This window comes from Globicephala melas, chromosome X (assembly GCF_963455315.2).
Source record: "Globicephala melas chromosome X, mGloMel1.2, whole genome shotgun sequence".
In the NCBI taxonomy this organism is placed as follows: Eukaryota; Metazoa; Chordata; class Mammalia; order Artiodactyla; family Delphinidae; genus Globicephala; species Globicephala melas.
The window spans coordinates 72,985,555-73,004,649 of NC_083335.1; positions in this window are offsets into that span (position 1 = coordinate 72,985,555).

A 19,095-nucleotide genomic window follows, 5' to 3' on the forward strand; every position below is an offset into this window, starting at 1 on the left:
GCTGGCAGAAGACCTCAGACCTCTCAAAAGGCAAGAAACTCCCCATGTACCTGGGTAGGGCAAAAGAAAAAAAAGAAAAAGCAGAGACAAAAGAATAGGGATGGGACATGCACCAGTGGGGGGGAACTGTGAAGGAGGAAAGGTTTCCACACACTAGGAAGCCCCTCCATGGGCAGAGACTGTGGGTGGCAGAAGGGGGGAGCTTCGGGGCCGTGGAAGAGAACACAACAACAGGGGTGAGGAGGGCAAAGCGGAGAGATTCCCACACAGAGGATCGGTGCCAACAGGTATGCACCAGCCCGAGAGGCTTGTCTGCTCACCCGCCGGGGCAGGCGGGGCTGCGAGCTGAGGCTCGGGCTTTGGTCGGAGTGCAGGGAGAGGACTGGGGTTGGCTGCGTGAACACAGCCTGAAGGGGTTAGTGCACCACGACTAGCCAGAAGGGAGTCCGGGAAAAGGTCTGGAGCTGCCGAAGAGGCAAGAGACTTTTTCTTCCCTCTTTGTTTCCTGGTGCGTGAGGAGAGGGGATTTGGAGTGCTCCTTAAAGGAACTCCAGAGACGGGCACGAGCCGTGGCTAAAAGCACGGAACCCAGAGACGGGTGGGAGACACTAAGGCTGCTGCTGCCACCACCAAGGGTCCTGTGTGTGAGCACAGGTCACTATCCACACCCTTCTTCCAGGGAGCCTGTGCAGCCTGCCACTGCCAGGTTCCCGGGATCCAGGGACAACTTCCCCAGGAGAATGCAGGGCGGGCCTCAGTCTGGTGCAACGGCACACCGGCCTCTAACGCTACAGGCTCGCCCCGCACTCCACGCCCCTCCCTCTCCCTGGTCTCAGTGAGACAGAGCTTCCGAATCAACTGTTCCTTTAACCCCACTCTGTCTGAACAAAAAACAGACTCCCTCCAGCAACCTACACGCAGAGGCAGCGCCAAATCCAAACCTGAGCCCCTGGGAGCTGTGAGAACAAAGAAGAGAAAGGGAAATCTCTCCCAGCAGCCTCAGAAGCAGCGGATTAAAGCTCCACAGTCAACTTGATGTACCCTACATCTGTGGAATACATGAATAGACAACGAATCATCCCAAATTGAGGAGGTGGACTTTGAGGGCAAGATTTATGATTTTTTTGCCTTTTCCTCTTTTTGTGAGTCTGTATGCGTATGCTTCTGTGTGAGATTTTGTCTGTATAGCTTTGCTTCCACCATTTGTCATAGGGTTCTATCCGTCCTTTTTTTAAAAATTTTTTTCTTAATAATTAATTTTAATTACTTTATTTTATTTTACTTTATCTTCTTTCCTTCTTTCTTTCCTTCTTTCCTTCTTTTCTTCTTTCTTTCTTTCTTTCCTTCATCCTTCCTTCCTTCCTTCCCTCCTTTCTTTCTTTCTTCCTACTTCTACTAATTCTTTCTCTCTACATTTTCTCCCTTTTATTCTGAGCCATGTAGATGAAAGTCTCTTGGTGCTGCAGCCAAGAGTCAGTGCTATGCTCTGAGAGGGGAGAGCCAAATTCAGGACACTGGTCCACAAGAGACCTCCCACCTCCACATAATATCAAACAGCAAAAATCTCCCAGAGATCTCCATCTCAACACCAGCACCCAGCTTCACTCAATGACCAGCAAGATACAGTGCTGGACACCCTATGCCAAACAACTAGCAAAACAGGAACACAACAAAACCCATTAGCAGAGGGGCTGCCTAAAATCTTGATAACTCCACAGACACCCCAAAACACACCACCAAACGTGGACCTGTCCATGAGAGAGACAAGATCCAGCCTCATTCACCAGAACACAGGCACTAGTCCCCTCCACCAGGAAGCCTACACAATCCACTGAACCAACCTTAGCCACTGGGGACAGACATCAAAAACAACGGGAACTATGAACATGCAACCTGCAAAAAGGAGACCCCAAACACAGTAAGATAAGCAAAATGAGAAGACAGAAAAACACACAGCAGATGAAGGAGCAAGAAAAAACCACACCAGACCTAACAAATGAAGAGGAAATAGGCAGTCTACCTGAAAAAGAATTCAGAATAATGACAGTAAAGATGATCCAAAATCTTGGAAATAGAATGGACAAAATGAAAGAAACATTTAACAAGGACCTAAAGGAACCAAAAATGAAACAAACAATGATGAACAACACAATAAATGAAATGAAAAATACTCTAGATGGGATCAATAGCAGAATAACTGAGGTAGAAGAACGTATAAGTGACCTGGAAGATAAAAGAGTGGAAATAACTACAGCAGAGAAGAATGAAGAGAAAAGAATTGAAAGAACTGAGGACAGTCTCAGAGACCTCTGGGACAACATTAAACGCACCAACATTCGAATTATATGGGTTCCAGAAGAAGAGAAAAAGAAAGGGACTGAGAAAATATTTGAAGAGATTATAGTTGAAAACTTTCCTAATATGGGGAAGGAAATAGTTAATCAAGTCCAGGAAGCACAGAGAGTCCCACACAGTATAAATCCAAAGAGAAATATGCCAAGACACATATTAATCAAACTGTCGAAAATTAAATACAAAGAAATCATATTAAAAGCAGCAACGGAAAAACAACAAATAACACATAAGGGAATCCCCATAAGGTTAACAGCTGATCTCTCAGCAGAAACTCTGCAAGCCAGAAGGGAGTGACAGGACATACTGAAAGTGATGAAGGAGAAAAACCTGCAACCAAGATTATTCTACTCAGCAAGTATCTCGGTTCAGATTTGATGGAGAAATTAAAACCATTACAGACAAACAAAAGCTGAGAGAGTTCAGAACCACCAAACCAGTTTTACAACAAACCTAAAGGAACTTCTCTAGGCAAGAAACACAAGAGAAGGAAAAGACCTACAATAACGAACCCAAAACAATCTAGAAAATGGGAATAGGAATATGCATATCAATAATTACGTTAAATGTAAATGGACTAAATGCTCCCACCAAAAGACACAGATTGGCTGAATGGATACAAAAACAAGACCCATATATATGCTATCTACAAGAGACCCACTTCAGACCTAGAGACACATACAGACTGAAAGTAAGGGGATGGAGAAAGATATTCCATGCAAACGGAAATCAAAAGAAAGCTGGAGTAGCAATTCTCATATAGACAAAATAGACTTTAAAATAAAGACTATTACAAGAGACAAAGAAGGACACTACATAATGATCAAGGGATCAATCCAAGAAGAGGATATAACTATTGTAAATATTTATGCACCCAACATAGGAGCACCCCCATATATAAGGCAAACATTAACAGCCATAAAAGGGGAAGTCGACAGTAACACATTCATAGTAGGAGACTTTAACACCCCACTTTCACCAATGGACAGATCATCCAAAATGAAAATAAATAAGGAAACACAAGCTTTAAATGATACATTAAACAAGATGGACTTAATTGATATTTATAGGACACTCCATCCAAAAACAACAGAATACACATTTTTCTCAAGTGCTCATGGAACATTCTCCAGGATAGATCATATCTTGGGTCACAGATCAAGCCTTGGTCAATTTAAGAAAATTGAAATTATATCAAGTATCTTTTCTGACCACAGTGCCATGAGACTAGATATGAATTACGGGAAAAAATCTGTAAAAAATACAAACACATGGAGGCTAAACAATACACTACTTAATAATGAAGTGATCACTGAAGAAATCAAAGAGGAAATTAAAAAATACCTAGAAACAAATGACAATGGAGACACAACGACCCAAAACCTATGGGATGCAGCAAAAGCAGTTCTAAGGGGGAAGTTTATAACAATACAAGCCCACCTTAAGAAGCAGGAAACATCTTGAATAAACAACCTAACCTTGCACCTCAAGCAATTAGAGAAAGAAGAACAAAAACCCCCCAAAGCTACCAGAAGGAAAAAAATCATAAAAATCAGATCAGAAATAAATGAAAAAGAAATGAAGGAAACAATAGCAAAGATCAATAAAATTAAAAGCTGGTTCTTTAAGAAGATAAACAAATAGATAAACCACTAGCCAAACTCATCAAGAAGAAAAGGGAGAAGACTCAAATCAATAGAATTAGAAATGAAAAAGGAGAAGTAACAACTGACACTGCAAAAATAAAAAAGATCAAGAGAGATTACTACAAGCAACTCTATGCCAATAAAATGGACAATCTGGAAGAAATGGAGAAATTCTTATAAATGCACAACCTGCCAAGACTGAATCAGGAAGAAATAGAATATATGAACAGACCAATCACAAGCACTGAAATTGAAACTGTGATTAAAAATCTTCCAACAAACAAAAGCCCAGGACCAGATGGCTTCACAGGCGAATTCTATCAAACATTTAGAGAAGAGCTAACACCTATCCTTCTCAAACTCTTCTAAAATATAGCAGAGGGAGGAACACACCAAAATTCCTTCTACGAGGCCACCATCACCTTGATACCAAAACCAGACAAGGATGTCACAAAGAAAGAAAAATACAGGCCAATATCACTGATGAACATAGATGCAAAAATCCTCAACAAAATACTAGCAAACAGAATCCAACAGCACATTAAAAGGATCATACACCATGATCAAGTGGGGTTTATTCCAGGAATGCAAGGATTCTTCAATATATGCAAATCTATCGATGTGATAAACCATATTAACAAATTGAAGGAGAAAAACCATACGATTATCTCAATAGATGCAGAGAAAGCTTTTGACAAAATTCAACACCACATTTATGATAAAAACACTGCAGAAAGTAGGCATAGAGGGAACTTTCCTCAACATAATAAAGGCCATATATGACAAGCCCACAGCCAACATCATCCTCAATGGTGAGAAACTGAAAGCATTTCCACTAAGATCAGGAACAAGACAAGTTTGCCCACTCTCACCACTGTTATTCAACACAGTTTGGAAGTTTTAGCCACAGCAATCAGAGAAGAAAAGGAATCCAAATCGGAAAAGAAGAAGTAAAGCTGTCACTGTTTGCAGATGACATGATCCTATACATAGAGAATCCTAAAGATGCTACCAGAAAACTACTAGAGCTAATCAATGAACTTGGTAAAGTAGCAGGATACAAAAGTAATGCACAGAAATCTCTGACATTCCTATACACTAATGATGAAAAATCTGAAAGTGAAGTCAATAAAACACTCCCATTAACCATTGCAACAAAAGAATAAAATATCTAGGAATAAACCTACCTAAGGAGACAAAAGACCTGTATGCAGAAAATTATAAGACACTGATGAAAGAAATTAAAGATGATACAAATAGATGGAGAGATATACCATGTTCTTGGATTGGAAGAATCAACATTGTGAAATTGACTCTACTATCCAAAGCAATCTATAGATTCAATGCAATCCCTTTCAAACTACCACTGGCATTTTTCACAGAACTAGAACAAAAAATTTCACAATTTGTATGGAAACACAAAAGACCACGAATAGCCAAAGCAATCTTGAGATCGAAAAAAGGAGTTGGAGGAATCAGGCTCCCTGACTTCAGACCATACAACAAAGCTACAGTAATCAAGACAGTATGATACTGGCATAAAAACAGAAAGACAGATCAATGGAACAGGATAGAAAGCCCAGAGATAAACCCAGGCACATTTGGACACCTTATCTTTGATAAAGGTGGCAGGAATGTACAGTGGAGAAAAGACAGCCTCTTCAATAAGTGGTGCTGGGAAAACTGGACAGGTACATATAAAAGTATGAGATTAGATCAGTCCCTAACACCATAAACAAAAAAAACCTCAAAATGGATGAAAGACCTAAATGTAAGGTCAGAAACTATCAAACTCTTAGAGGAAAACATTGGAAGAACACTCTATGACATAAATCACAGCAAGGTCCTTTCTGACCCACCTCCTAGAGTAATGGAAATAAGAACAAAAGGGACCTAATGAAACTTAAAAGTTTTTGCACAGCAAAGGAAACCATAAACAAGACCAAAAGACAACCCTCAGAATGAGAGAAAATATTTGCAAATGAAGCAACTGACAGACGATTAATCTCCAAAATTTACAAGCAGCTCATGCAGCTCAATAACAAAAAAACAAACAACCCAGTCAAAAACTGGGCAGAAGACCTAAATAGACATTTCTCCAAAGAAGATATACAGACTGCCAACAAACACATGAAAGAGTGCTCAACATCATTAATCATTAGGAAAATGCAAATCAAAACTACAATGAGATATCATCTCACACCAGTCAGAATGGCCATCATCAAAAAATCTAGAAACAATAAATGCTGGAGAGGGTGTGGAGAAAAGGGAACACTCTTGCACTGCTGGTGGGAATGTGAATTAGTTTAGCCACTATGGAGAACAGTATGGAGGTTCCTTTAAAAACTGCAAATAGAACTACCATATGACCCAGCAATCCCACTACTGGGCATATACCCTGAGAAAACCAAAATTCAAAAAGAGTCATGTACCAAAATGTTAATTGCAGCTCTGTTTACAATAGCCCGGAGATGGAATCAACCTAAGTGCCCATCATCAGATGAATGGATAAAGAAGATGTGGCACATTAATACAATGGAACATTACTCAGCCATAAAAAGAAACGAAATTGAGCTATTTGTAATGAGGTGGATAGACCTCGAGTCTATCATACAGAGTGAAGTACGTCAGAAAGAGAAAGACAAATACCGTATGCTAACACATATATATGGAAGTTAAGGGGAAAAAAATGTCATGAAGAACCTAGGGGTAAGGCAGGAATAAAGATGCAGACCTATTGGAGAATGGACTTGAGGATATGGGGAGGGGGAAGTGTGAGCTGTGACAGGTGAGAGAGAGTCATGGACATATACACACTAACAAACGTAAGGTAGATAGCTAGTGGGAAGCAGCCGCATGGCACAGGGATATTGGCTCCGTGCTTTTTGACAGCCTGGAGGGGTGGGATAGGGAGGGTGGGAGGGAGGGAGACGCAGGAAGGAAGACATATGGGAACATATGTATATGTATAACTGATTCACTTTGTTATAAAGCAGAAACTAACACACCATTGTAAAGCAATTATACCCCAATAAAGACGTTTAAAAAAATTAAAAGAAAAGAAACAAAGGGAGAAGACACAAACCATTAGAATTAGAAATGAAAAAGGAGAAGTAACAATGGACACTGCAGAAATACAAAAGATCGTGAGTGATGACTACAAGCAACTCTATGCCAATAAAATTGACAACCTGGAAGAAATGGAGAAATTCTTAGAAAGGCGCAATCTGCCAAGACTGAATCTCGAAGAAATAGAAAATATGAACAGACCAATCACAAACACTGAAATTGAAACTGTGATTTAAAATCTTCCAACAAACAAAAGTTCAAGACTAGGTGGCGTCACAGGCGAATTCTATCAAACATTTAGAGAAGAGCTAACACCTATCCTTCTCAAACTCTACCAAAATATAGCAGAGGGAGGAATACTCCCAAACTCATTCTACGAGGCCACCATCACCTTGATACCAAAACCAAAATAGGATGTCACAAAGAAAGAAAACTACAGGCCAATATCACAGATGAACAAAGATGCAAAAATCCTCAACAAAATACTAGCAAACAGAGTCTAACAGCACATTAAAAGGATGATGCACCATGATCAAGCGGGGTTTATTCCAGGAATGGAAGGATTCTTCAATATACGCAAATCAATCAATGTGATAAACCATATTAACAAATTGAAGGAGAAAAACCATATGATCATCTAAATAGATGCAGAGAAACCTTTTGACAAAATTCAACACCGATTTATGATAAAAACCCTTCAGAGGGCTTCCCTCGTGGCGTAGTGGTTGGGAGTCCGCCTGCTGATGCAGGGGACGCGGGTTCGTGCCCTGGTTCGGGAGGATCCCACGAGCCGCGGAGCGGCTGGGCCCGTGAGCCATGGCCTGAGCCTGCGCGTCCGGAGCCTGTGCTCCGCAATGGGAGAGGCCACAATAGTGAGAGGCCCGCATACCATTAAAAAAAAAAAAAAACCCTGCAAAAAGTAGGCATAGAGAGAACTTTCCTCAACATGATAAAGGCCATATATGACAAGCCCACAGCCAACATCATCCTCAATGGTGAAATACTGAAAGCATGTCCACTAAGATCAGGAAAAGACAAGGTTTCCCACTCTCACCACTCTTATTCAACATAGTTTTGGAAGTTTTAGCCACAGCAAACAGAGAAGAAAAGCAAATAAAATGAATCCAAATCAGAAAAGAAGAAGTAAAGCTGTCACTGTTTGCAGATGACATGATACTATACATAGAGAATCCTAAAGATGCTACCAGAAAACTGCTAGAGCTAATCAATGAATTTGGTAAAGTTGCAGGATACAAAATTAATGCACAGAAATCTCTGGCAGTCCTATACACTAATGATGAAAAATCTGAAAGAGAAATGAAGAAAACACTCCCATTTACCATTGCAACAAAAAGAATAAAATATCTAGGAATTAACCTACCTACGGAGACAAAAGACCTGTATGCCAGAAAATTATAAGACACTGATGATAGAAATTAAAGATGATACAAATAGATGAAGAGATATACCATGTTCTTGGATTGGAAGAATCAACATTGCGAAAATGACTCTACTACCCAAAGCAATCTACAGATTCAGTGCAATCCCTATCAAACTACCACTGTCATTTTTCACAGAAATACAGCAAAAATTTTCACAATTTGTATGGAAACACAAAAGATACTGAATAGCCAAAGCAGTCTTGCGAACGAAAAATGGAGCTGGAGGAATCAGGCTCCCTGACTTCAGACTATACTACAAAGCTACAGTAATCAAGACAGTATGGTACTGGCACAAAAACAGAAAGATAAATCAATGGAACAGGATAGAAAGCTCAGATATAAACCCACACACATATGGTCACCTTATCTTTGATAATGGAGGCAGGAATGTACAGTGGAGAAGGACAGCCTCTTCAATAAGTGGTGCTGGGAAAACTGGACAGGTACATGTAAATGTATGAGATTAGATCACTCCCTAACACCATACACAAAAATAAGCTCAAAATGGATTAAAAACCTTAATGTAAGGCTAGAAACTATAAAAGTGTTAGAGGAAAACTTAGAACACTCTATGACATAAATCACAGCAAGATCCTTTTTGACCCACCTCCTAGAGAAATGGAAATAAAAACAAAAATAAACAAATGGGACCTAATGAAACTTCAAAGCTTTTGCACAGCAAGGGAAACCATAAACAAGACCAAAAGACAACCCTCAGAATGGGAGAAAATATTTGCCAATGAAGTAACTGACAAAGGATTAATTTCCAAAATTTACAAGCAGCTCATGCAGCTCAATAACAAAAATCAAACAACCCAATCCAAAACTGGGCAGAAGATCTTAATACACATTTCTCCGAAGAAGATATACAGACTGCCAACAAACACATGAAAGAATGCTCAACATCATTAACCATTAGGGAAATGCAAATCAAAACTACAATGAGATATCATCTCACACCAGTCAGAATGGCCATCATCAAAATATCTAGAAACAATAAATGCTGTAGAGCGTGTGGAGAAAAGGGAACACTCCTGCACTGCTTGTGGGAATGTGAATTGGTTTAGCCACTATGGAGAACAGTATGGAGGTTCCTTAAAAAACTACAAGTAAAACTGCCATATGACCCAGCAATCCCACTACTGGGCATATACCCTGAGAGAACCATAATTCAAAAAGTGTCATGTACCAAAATGTTCACTGCAGCTCTATTTACAATAGCCCATAGATGGAAACAACCTAAGTGCCCATCATTGGATGTATGGATAAAGAAGTTGTGGCTCATGTATACAATTGAATATTACTCAGCCATAAAAAGAAACAAAATTGAGCTATTTGTAATGAGGTGGATAGACCTAGAGTCTGTCATACAGAGTGAAGTAAGCCAGAAAGAGAAAGACAAATACCGTAACATTTTTGTATGGTGACATATCATGACTATATTTATTGTGGTGATAATTTTGAAATCTAGAGAAATATTGAATCAATATATTGTGTCACAGAAACTAACAGTGTTTCAGGTCAATTATACTTCAAAAATTATAAAACAAACTTAGAGATCAGATATATGGTTACCAGAGGTGGGGGGGTTTGTGGGAGGTTGAACTGGAGGAAGGTAGTGAAAAGGTACAAACACAGTTATGAAATGAATAAGTACTCTGGATATAATGTTCCACATTATAGATATAATTAACACTGCTGTATGTTATATATGAAAGTTGTTAAGGATTAAATCCCAAGAGTTCTCATCACAAGGAATTTTTTTTCTATTTCTTTGATGTTGTATGTATTTGAGATGATTGACGTTCATTAAACTTTTGTGATATTCTTTTAATGATGTATGTAAGTCAAATCGTTATGCTGTATACCTTAAACTTATACAGTGCTGTATGTCAGTTATATCTCAATATAACTGGAAGAATAAAAAAGAAAAGAGGAAAGGTCTCTAGTTAATAATCTAAGTTCCTACCTCATAACACTAGAAGAACTGCAAAATAAACCCAACAGAAGCAGAAGGAAGGAACTCATAAAGATAAGGGCCAAATAAATGCAATTTAAATAAAAATAATAGAGAAAAACAGTTAAGCAAAGAGCTGGTTGTTCAAAATATTAATGAAATTTTATACCTTTAGCAAGACTGACAAAAATTTTAAAAGAGAAGAAATAAGCAGCATAAGGCATGAAACGGGATATTCTACAGATTCTACAGACATAAATATGATAATAAGGGAATATTAAAAACAACTCTACACGTGTAAATTTGACCACTTAGATTAAATGGATGAATTTATTGATAAATACAAACTACTAAAACTCAGGATGAAATAGAGCCCCTGAATAGTCTTGTAATCATTAAGAAAGCTGAATTTCTAATAAAAGTCTCCTGGAATCAAAGCTCCCCATCCAAATTATTTAACTGGAGAATTCTTACAAATACTTAAAGAATAATTATCACAAATGATGCAAAATTTCTTCCAAAAAATTGAAAATAGGGACATTTCCCAACTCATTTTATGATCCTAGTATTACCTTGATACTTAGCCAGAAGAAAACAGTACAGAAAGAGAGAATGAAAGAATGGAAGAATGGAAGGAAGGGAGAGAGGAAGGAAGGAAGGAAGAAAGGAAGGAATAAAAGAAAACTACAGAGCAATTTCTCATGTTCTTATACTCAAAATATTAGCACATTGAGTCCAGCAATATATAAGAAAAAAATTACAGCATGATCATGTGGGATCCATTTCAGGTATTCAAAGCTGATTTAACATTAGAAAATCAATCAGTGTAATCCACCATATCAATATATTAAATATAAAAATCATATGATCAACTCAATTGACATTGAAAATTCTTTCAAGAAAATCGAATTTCCATTTCTGATAAAACCTCTGAGCAAATTAGGAATAGTTTCAGAGCATGTTCTCAGCTTGATAAAGTGTATCTACAAAAAGGCTACAGCTAGCATCATACTTAACAGTGAAAGACTGATTGTGAGAGTGATGTCATCAAGATGACAACATAATTAATTCCCTATTTCATGCACCCCCACAAGAAGAGCAACTGACAACTCTTCATGGGCAAGAAACTATTGAGAAAATCCTAGAAGAGAGGGATGAAGCTGAAACATCCCCCTTTCACAACAGAGACTGAGACAGATCACATTAGAAGGGTAAGAGGAAGAACTACACACTAACTGCATTGCCCCTCCCTCAGACCACTGCAACATCACACTAAGAGGTCTCCTCTGAGACTACTGTTCCTCTAGTGGAAAAAGAGAACCTAGTGGAACAACTAGCACCCTCTAGCATTTTGGTCACTTTGTGAGAGTGATCTTGCCACATCAGGATTGCAGGGGAATCTGAGAAATCTGTGTTGGAGAAAGGAATAGAGGCTTGAAACAACCAAGAACATGGATCTTGGCAGACTGAGTCATACCTGAAGTGCCCAAGTAGTAATCCTAATCAGTGGCTTTACTTATTTGCTGAACAAAGTTTGTGGTACAATATGACCAGAGAACTTAGCAGGGTGCAGATTGCCTTGATTCAGAACCTCAAATGAGGAAGTTTTGACTGCCCTAGAGTCTAGTTTCCCCATGTCCAGGCCAGGAGCTGAGTCACAGCCCCAATCACTGTGGAGAGTGTCTCCCAGCCACATCTGACCAGAGAGGCTAGCAAGAATAGCTGGAAGTTGTGTAGTCCAGTAACATTTGAACCAAGAGTTGGGTGGGCACAGCAGATTGCCCCCAGAGCAAAACCAATGCCAGATGTGAAGAGTTCTCCTGCTACAAATAGACAGGGTAATTAAATTATAGCCAAGGCTGAGGTTAGCTCCCACCCAACCAGGAAGATTTTTGGGAAATGGAGGGTACCCTGGAGTGGCGTCTTCCATTCCTGCCCAGGAAAGGGTGCTGAGACATAGCCCCACTGGCTATGTTTCCCACCCTTATCTGATCAGGAGTGCTTGGGAAGAACACTTAGAAGCTGTATGTCCTAGCAGTGCTCCAGCCAGAGCAAAGCCAATACTAGGCATACTGGGTCCCTGTGCTACAGACAGGCAAGGGGATTAATTCATACCAAAGGCTGAAGATGGTTTCCAGAACCTCCCAACCAGAGAGCCTGTTTGGAAAATTAAGAGATACCTGGAGTGGTCCCACCCCTCCCTGCCCATGTAAAAGGGTTGAAACATAGCCCCACCCACTTGTGGCTCCAACCTCATCTGACCAGAAGGGCTGATAACACGTGGAAGCTGTGCCATCAAATGGTGATTGAGGCAAGAGAAGGGTAGAGAGAGCTAATAGTTTGCAGAGCAAAACCAGTGGATCTGTTTAGCCAGGGAACTTGGGGCACAAGTTGGCTTGAGTTGAGACAACAAATAGTTGGTGTTAGAGCTGCTTTTCCCATTGCACCCCGGCAGGAAAACTAATCTGTACCCTGTTCATTGCTGAATATAACTTTCAGCTTGCCTGACCAGGGAACCTAAACAGAGAACACTGGATGCAGCTTAGTTCATCCAACAGCAAAACCTATAATGACGCTTGAACAGAGAGAACAACGCTTGGCTATTCCCATCTGGAGAGTAAAATGTGTGGCCTCACGTGACCAGAAATTTCAGTGCACATTCTTACCTGATTCAGCTCTCCAAACAATAAGTCTTTCAAGGCCTGGGTCCCACCCTCATGCCCTGCCAAGGCAGAAAATCTAATTCAGCTCCATCTACTACTAAATATAGTACCAAGTCCCAACCATTTAGTAAGCTTAACCAGGTAATCTAGCCATAAAAAATAAAAATAAAGAATAAAATAAAATTTTTAAATAAAAAAATAAAAGAATGATATTCTGCTCTTTGCAGCAATGTGGGTGGACCTAGAAAATATTATGCTTAGTGAAATAAGTCAGACAAAGACAAATACTGTATGATATCACTTGTGGAATCTAAAAAAAAATAATACCAATGAGTGTATATGCAAAACACAAAGAGACTGACAGATATAGAAAAAAAATTAGTGGTACCAGAGAGGAAAGGGAAGGGGGAGGGGCAAATTAGGGGTATGGGATCAAGGGATGCAAACTATTATGTATAAAATGATAAGAAACAAGGATTAATTGTATAGAACAGGGAAGTGTAGCCATTATCTTGTAATAGCTTTTAATGGAGTATAATCTGTAAAAATACTGAATCATTATTTTGTTCATCTGAACATCTGAAACTAATATGATATTATAAGTCAGCTATATTTCAATTTAAAAAAGAAGAAAACCTGAGGGAATTCTTACCACTAGACCTGCTTTTTGAGAAATGCTAAAAGGAGTTGTTTGAATAGAAGTAAATCGACACTAATTAACATAACAAAACAGTTAAAAAGGTATTATAAATGATTTTTTGTGTGTGTGTGTGTAATATCTTTGTCTGGTTTGGGTATCAAGGTGATGCTACCCTCATAGAATGACTTCATAAATTTTCCTTCCTAGGCAAGTTTTTGGAATAGTTTGAGAATGAAAGGGGTTTACTCTAAATATTTGTTAGAATTCACCTCTAAATCCAGATGGTCCTGGACTTTTGTTTGTTGGGAATAATTTTTTATTATTACAGATTCAATTTTATTACTGGTAATTGGCTTGTTCATGTTTTCTATTTCTTCTGGTTCACTTTTGGGAGATTATACATTTGCTAGGAATTTGTCCATTTCTTCTACATTGTCCACCTTATTGGTTTATAGTCATTTGTAGGGATCTCTTCTGATCCATCATATTTCCGTGGTTTCTGTTATAAATTCTCCATTTTCTTTCCTTTTTTTTTTTTTTTTTTGCGGTACACAGGCCTCTCACTGTTGAGGCCTCTCCCGTTGCGGCCTCTCCCGTTGCGGACCACAGGCTCCGGACGCACAGGCTCAGCAGCCATGGCTCACGGGCCCAGCCGCTCCGCGGCATGTGAGATCTTCGTGCACTGGGGCACGAACCCATGTCCCCTGCATCGGCAGGCAGGCTCTCAACCACTGCGCCACCAGGGAAGCCCTCCATTTTCATTTTTAATTTTATTTATTTGGTCCCTCTCTTTTTTTTTTCTTGAGTGGTCTAGCTAAAGGTTTATCAGTAGGATATGATTGCCTTGGGTAGTATGGTCATTTTAACAATATTAATCCTTCCAATCTAAGAACATGGTATATCTTTCCATCTGTTTGTGTCCTCTTCAGTTTCTTTCACCAATGTCTTACAGTTTTCTGAGTACAGGTCTTTTAGCTTCTTAGGTAGATTTATTCCTAGATATTTTATTCTTTTGGATGTGATAGTAAATGATATTGTTTCATTAATTTCTCTTTCTGATAGTTTGTTGTTAGTGTATAGAAATGCAGCAGATTTCTGTATATTAATTTTGTATCCTGCAACTTTACCAAATTTATGAGTGGGTATAGCTCAGTGGTAGAGAAGGTGCTCTGATCTTTATGATTACATTCTTTCCACTAACTTTGGGTTTTGTCTGTCCTTCTTCTCATTCAGTTAGGTGTAAGGTTAGGTTGTTTATTTGTTATTTTTCTTGTTGCCTGAGGTGAGCTTATATCTCTTTTATTTACAATTAATTAATTTATTTATTTTTGGCTGTGTTGGGTCTTCGTTGCTGTGCACTGGTTTTCTCTAGTTGCAGTGAGTGGGGGCTATTCTTTGTTGCAGTGTGCGGGTTTCTCATTGTTGTGGCTTCTCTTGTTGTGGAGCATGGGCTCTAGGCATGCAGGTTTCAGTAGTTGTGGCAAACAGGCTTAGTTGCCCCACCGCATGTGGGATCTCCCTGGGTCCAGGCTCGAACCCGTGTTCCTTGCATTGGCAGGCAGATTCTTAACCACTGTGCCACCAGAGAAGCCCAGTGAGCTTATATCTTGATAAACTTCCCTCTTAGAACTGCTTTTGCTGCATCCCATAGGTTTTGGATTGTCTTGTTTTTCTTTTCATTTATCTATAGGTTTTTTTGATTCCCTCTTTGATTTCTTCAGTGATTCATTGTTTGATCAGTATTATATTGTTTAGCGTCCATGTGTTTGTGGCATTTGCAGTTTTTTTCTTGTGATTGATTTCTAGTCTCACAGTTTTGTGGTTGGAAAAGGTGCTTGGTATGATTTCAATTTGCATAAATTTTCTCAGACTTGTTTTGTGGCCTAGCATGTGATCTATCCTGGAGAATGTTCCATGTGCACTTGAAAAGAACATGTATTCTGCTGCTTTTGGATGGAATGTTATATTTGTATCTATTAAGACCTAGATGTCTGTTTTCTTTCCCAGGTTAGGGAAGTTTTCATCTATTACATCTTCAAAATGTTCTCTGCCCCTTTCTATGTGTCTTCACCTTCCAGGACCCCATAATGTTAGTATGCTTGATGCTGTCCCAGCAATCTCATCAACTGTCTTCAAATCTTTTTATTTTTTTTTCTCTTCAACTTCAGTGACTTTCACTATTCTATCTTCCAGTTCACTGATTCATTCCCCTGTATCATCTACCCTACTGTTGATTTCTTCTGGTATATTTTTTATTTCATTTATTGTATTTTTCCACTCTGTTTGTTTCTCCTTTATATTTTCTAACCTTATTAAAAACTTCTAACTTCTCACTCTGTTCATCCAATCTTCTTTGAATTCTTTGAGCATCTTTATAGTTATTACTTTGAACCCTTTACTGGGTAGATTACCTCCCCATTATTTAGTTCTTCTTCTGAGGTTTTATCTTGTTCTTTCTTTTGGAACATATTTCTCTGTCATCTCATTTTGCTTACTTTGTTGTTTTAATTTCTATGTATTTTGTAACCTGTTTACCTTTCTTGACCTTGGAGAAGTGACTTTTTGTAGATGTCCTATGCATCTCAGGGGTGTGGTCCCATTTGGTCACCAGAGCTATGTGTTTTAGGGGTTCCCTTATATGGTCTGCATGGTTTTCTCTGTTGTGGTGGGTTGACTACCATGGGTGGTCTGGTAGGTGTGGATGTTCCCTAGACTGGTTTGTTGCCAGGCCCTAACTTGTGCAGAGGTTGCTGGCCATTGGTGGGCGAGGCCTCATCAGAAGGCAGTTGACTTCAAAGCCCCAGGAGTCCCAGGACTATTACTGGCCCAAGGTGGTTGGAACTGGATTCTGGGATGTGTGGTTGTGGGGCTGATGGTTCCAAGTCTAGTGTTGACCTACTGGTGGGTGGTGCCATATCCTGACACAGCTGACTTTGTTGTCTGGGGTGTCCTGAAGCTCATGTTGGCTCACTGGTAGGTGTCTCCAAATCACAGGGCAGCTGACTGAGGTGCCCATGTTTCCCAGAGTTGGTGTTGCTCTGCTAGTGGGTGGGGCTGGGGTCCAGTGTTTTCTTGGGCTGTTGCAGACATGATCGTAGGTGGGCTGGTTGTTGAAACAGCAGGATGAGTAGTTGTGGTCGACCTGGGTTGGGTGCCTCCTCACTGGTGGGCGAGGCCAAGTCCTGGTGCTACTGCAGGCTCATTGGTAGGTGGAGCTGCATCTAAGGGTCTCTGGCTGCAGGGCCCTGGAAGTCAAAGAGTTTGTATGTTGGCCTACTACTAAGTAGGGCCAGGGACATGTGGTCCTGTCCCTGGTGTCTTCCCACTGGTGGGTGAAGCTGGTCCCACAGCCAGTGCTGGCCCATTGTTGGGCAGATCCACATCCTGGGATCTCTGGCTGCAGGTCCCTTGGGGTCCTAAAGGTACTGCTAACACACTGGTATGTGGGGCTGGATCCTGGGTCCTCTGGTGGACAGTCATGTCATAGGGAGGCTGTGGGCCCAGGGTCCTTAAGGAAGCTGGCCTGCTGGTGGGTGAAGCTGTGGCCTCACCCACCTAGTTGCTTGGCATGGCCTGAGGAATCCCAGTTCTGGTGCCTACACACTGGTGTTTGAGGCTGGGTCCCAATACTGATAACCTAGAGGGAGGATTCTGAAATGGTGCTTGTCAGCACCAGTATCTTCATGATAGAAAATGCTCCCTGCCACTAGGCTCTATGTCCCCCGGGAGAACTCTTGCTTCCTGCCTCTCTGGAAGGCTCTCCAAGATCAGTAGGTGGGTCTGATCCAAGCTCCTTTGAAATTATTGTTTCTGCCCTGGGTCCCAGAGCATGTGAAATTTTGTGTGTGCATTTTGAGTGGTGTCTATTTCCCAGAGCCCCCTGTCTCCCAAAAGTAAGCCCCACTGGCCTTCAAAGAAAAATGTTCTGGAGGTTTGTCTTCCCAGTACAGAACACCTGGGCTATGAAGCCTGATGTGGGGCTCAGACCTTTTTATCCTTGGGGAAAACCTCTGCAATTGTAATTATCATCCCATTTGTGAGTCACAAATCTGGGCATATGGGTCTTGACTATACTGTGTCCCTGCCCCTCCTACCCATCTCATTGTGGTTCCCTCTTTATATTTTCATTATAGAAGAATTTTTCTGCTAGTTTTCCAGTGTTTCTCATTAATAGTCACTCTGCAAATAGTTGTAATTTTAGTGTGCCCATGGGAGGAGGTGAGCTCAGGGTCTTCCTCCTCTGCCATCTTGACCACACTCTTAACCTTTCCTCTTTTCTAATGTTAGCATTATTGCTATAAATTTATCTTTATCACTCCCTTAGCTATATTCCACATGTTTTGATATGGTGATTTTTATTTTCATTTTGCTCAAGGCATTTTTAAAAATTTAAATAATAGCTTTATTGAGATATAATTTAGATACCATATAATTCACCTATTTAAAGTGTAAAATTTAATGTTTCTTAGTATATTATAGAATATCTGAATATCAACACAATCAATTTTAGAGCATTTCCATTACCATAAAAATAAACCCTGTACCCATTAACAGTCACTCTGTGCTTACCCCCAACCCACAAGGCCTAAGAAACTACTAATCTACTTGCTATTTCTATGAATTTCCTTTTCTGGACATTTCACATAAATGGAATCATACAATATGTGATACTTTGACTTTTGTTTCTTTCACTTTGCATAATGCTTTTAAAGTTCATCCATGTGGTAACATGTACCAGTACTTCATTATAGCTGACTAATATTTCATTTTGTGTATATACCACATTTTTTTACTCATTCATCAGTTGATATATATTTAGGTTATTTCTACTTTTTACTATTAATAATAATAATGCTACTATAAACATTTATGTACAACTTTTTGTGTGGACATATGTTTTCTTTTCTCTTGGATATATACCTAGGAATGGAATTTCAGGGTTATTGGTAACTCAGTCTAAACATTTGGTAACTCCCAAACTGTTTTCCACAATGGCTGCACCATTAGTATTCAAATTTCTCCACCTCCTTGCCAACACTTATGTGACTTTTAAAATTTATAGTCATTCTAGAAGGTGTGAAGTAGTATCTCAGTGTACTGAGGCATTAAATTTCATTTCCCTGATGATTAACAATGCTGAGAGTTTTTCATGTGCTTATTGGTCATTTGTATATCTTCTTTGGAGAAAGGTCTATCCATATTTCTTGCCCATATTTTATTGCATTGTCTTTTTGTATGTTTATGATTGAGTTGTAATAGTTCTTTGTATATTCTAGATAAAAATTCTTTATCAGATATATAAGCTGAAAAATATTTTCTTTCATTC